The sequence below is a fragment of the Octopus bimaculoides genome, chromosome 6, assembly GCF_001194135.2.
Source record: "Octopus bimaculoides isolate UCB-OBI-ISO-001 chromosome 6, ASM119413v2, whole genome shotgun sequence".
Taxonomy (NCBI): domain Eukaryota; kingdom Metazoa; phylum Mollusca; class Cephalopoda; order Octopoda; family Octopodidae; genus Octopus; species Octopus bimaculoides.
This window is the reverse complement of record NC_068986.1, coordinates 50,688,402-50,692,303: the sequence shown is the minus strand read 5'-3', so window position 1 is coordinate 50,692,303 and position 3,902 is coordinate 50,688,402.

The window sequence follows — 3,902 nt, the reverse complement described above, 5'->3', positions numbered from 1 at the left end:
ATATATATATATATATATATAGGGAGAATTCACGAAAAAAAAACAACAGACGAAGACAGGTGGTGTAAACAACAAATGGATGTATTAGTATAACTCTCGGGAATAGGGAAAATCTTTAACGTTTTGAGCCTACGCTCTTCAACAGAAAGGAACACAGAAAGAAACAAGGAGAGAAAAAATATATGTAGTGGTCAGCGATCTATCATAATATTATAATAATAAAAGAGTAAAAATGATTAATGATCAGAAATAAAACCTCATAGGTACATTTTATAAATAATTATAACAAGGGCTTGGCTTGTGCCTCACCATGCACTGAAAAATAAACGTCAAGAGACACTATTACCACCATAATTTCTCCGAGAGAAACACACTGCATAAAAGGCTAGCAAAAGAAAGAAAATGAAGCAAAGCTTTGGTTAACCGCGTATATGATCGTGTTTCGGGCTTAAAGTAATAAAAAACTATTACCTATTGCCTTCATCAGCGTCGGTCCTCCTCGTACTCCGAAGTTTTGCTTCATTTTCTTTCTTTTGCTCGCCTTTTATGTAGTGTGTTTCTCTCAGAGAACTTATAGTTGAGTTTAACGTACGATAGTGTCTTATAAAGCTAGATTAAAATTGCGGAAAAACTTCTGGCCGGACAGTTTAGCTTAATGGTAAAGAACCTGACACGTAATCACAGGGATGTGACTTCGTGTCTCATGGCTGGCCGCCGACAGATTTTTCTGCAAAATATGGATAGTTTATCCTGTTCATGCTATATTATTAGCATTATCCTGCGTTTGAGAAAATTATTTCCTTATCTGTATCTTTCAATATATCTCAACGCTTCTAAAGCAAACGTTGTTTCTTGTCTTTCAACGTAAGTTGAATTTAACGTGTGTATATATATATATATATATATATATATATATATATATATAGGTAAACCAACTTATTTTAAATCTCTGAGCAAGAGATATACAGTAACAGTACCGAATCGTAACGTTTTTATGCTAACAGAATGTTACAGTCTTCTAAAGGACGATGTTACTGTTGTTTCGGCTACAAGAAAAGTCTTTTCCAGCTGGCTATCGACACACAGTTTGTGTCCGCATATAGTATTTGCAAGGGAGGTCATTGCTCCCATCTCTAGCCTTACGTGATTCTCACATACCTAGGTTTCTGGATGTTATCCGCTCGCAGTGTGAAACAATCACAAGCTAGTGACGAAAGCTCTCTCTACTTGAAAATTACTATATATTCTTTAAGCGACACACAGTCGCTGATCTCGTATAGAGAAAAAGAACTTGTTTTAAACCTCTGAGTAAGTGATATATTATCTGACTCTTATTTCTAGCAAAGCTGGTACTTTCTAGTACTTTTATATATTTATAAATCTGCTTATACAGTTTTATGCTTACTGGTCACTAATATTACTATTATCTTTTATTCATAATGATATCATTGTATTATTTCTTATTAATAATGATATCATATATATAAACGGAACAAAAACGCAATAGAAAACATTAAAATATTCGGACAGATAGACGATACAAAGAGGGACAAAAGAAACAACAATTAAGACAAGCAGAAAATGACGGGTCATTCGTAGCTTTTTTCCTCTGTCAAGTTCCAGAAGTCACGACCCTTTCGGGCAGTTACACTTGAGATGGTTCGATCTGGTTGCCCTCCAAAAAAGTCTAAACATTAGACCTCTTTGTAAGAAAGCTAGCGAGTGTGTACGGCAATAAAGACAACAACAAAAAAAACAAGAAAACAAAAAAAAAATGGAGAGCATGATACACAATTACGAATACAAGCAACAAGAAATAATAACAGGTATGTTTCGAGTGAGAATGAATCAAATTGAACTGGCGTGTAAGAAGTAAAAGCCGAAAGGCAGGAATATAGGAGATAGACACAAAAGGTGTTGGCGGTCGGCAGTCAGGCCAAGAAAGAAAGACTATGGTTGGCCGGATACCGGTCACGTGGAAGGAGGAGAGATGGGTAGGGAAGAGCGGGATTGAAGGATTAGAAAAAAATCAGAGACAAAGAGAAAGGTACAAGGGAGATAAACGAGTGGGAAATAGTGGGAGTTAAAGAAAGAGAGGGCCAAGAAATGTGAGAGAGGGGGAGCGAGGAAAAGGAAGAAAAATGAGAGGGGGAATTAATATATATATATATATATATATAAATATATGTATATATATATATATATATATATGTATATATATATATATATGCATGCATACATACATACATACATACATACATGCATGCATGCATACATACATACATACATACATGCACGTACACTCATGCACAGACATTTATAGAAAACGTTTGGTTTATATATATGTAAATATACACACATGCTCATAGATACACGCATACAGAAATATGGACGCGAGCGCGCACACATACGAATGACTTCAAGTAGATGACACTTGCCGAGGGGCTGCGCAGTATGATCGAACCAGAGTACTTCGTGGTTTCCGAAGTGATCTTCGGCCATACTTGCATGTGTCTTAAATATCGTCGTTGCTGTTGTTACCGTCCTAGTTACTACTACTGCACCTACACACGCACACACCTACAAACACTCATAGCTATACACACATGCACACACACACTTGTACACTTGTACACACACTTGTATAAACACACTCATACTCATGCATGTTCACACTCTCACAAATACGCACGCATACACAACGCCATTCATCACGCAATTTAACACGCCAACTTAAAGACTACATTAATAATTACATTATTACAGAAAATTGATGTTATATTTTGACCATTCTTGACTTCAGTTTTGCTGATTAAAAGTTTACGAATAATTACTCCTTAAATTCTTTATATTTTTTTTACATTTTGTATTTTATTTCATTCTTGAGTTTTTCGTTTCGTTCCGTTTATTTTTACGACTATTTTTTGTGCCATTTACATTTTCTTTTTACGCTGTTTCATTTCGTTGTTACCACTTACTTGTTTTCTTTCTACCCAAATTGTTTCGGCTCAGCCCTTGGTTTCCCCTGACCTCATCCTGATCAACCATAATATGTCTCAGTCTACATAATCCAATATGCTATTCCGTACTACAAGATATAACAATGGAACTTTTACATAAACAGGCCTACGCATGACTGCGTAGTTTAGAAACTCGCTTTACTATCTAGCTACGTAAATTCGGGTTCAGTTTCACAGCACAACACTCAGGGAAAGTGTCTTCTACAGTAGTCTCTGTACGACCAAAAACTTGTGTGAATTTAGTAGGCAGAAACTGTGCGGAAGCCTGTAGTATATGTGCGTGTGTGTGTGTGTGAATATATACTTATACATATATATAATGCTGTTTTTTTTTAATAAGTTGTAGCAATCAGAAGGTAAACTTATGTTGTTTTTCTCTCGGAACAGCCTAATCATTAGTAATGCTACTGTCATCACAATGTATGTATGTATGTGTGTATGTATGCATGTATGTATGTATGTATGTATGTATGTATGTATGTATGTATGTATGTAAGTAATAATACAAATAATATGTGAGTATATGCATATATACGTACATGTATGTACATACCTACATCTACATGTATATATAGATGCATATCTGGGTACAAGACGTTGCAAAAAAAAAACGTGGACAAAATGATAAACAGAGCACAGAAAACACACAGGCCACATAGAGAACATTTCTTTCATCAGCTGCCGTCATTCTAAAACTAAGCGTTTCGAAGAGTTAGGGCAGGACGCATTGTTAGAATGGCTCTTCCCACGGAGACAAACTAAATTTGTAACGTGGAGGAATGTAGTGGCGGACAGAAAACAAGTTATGTATGTATGTATGTATGTATGTATATATTTATGTACGTATGCATGCATACAAGTATGTATGTATGTGTGTGTTTG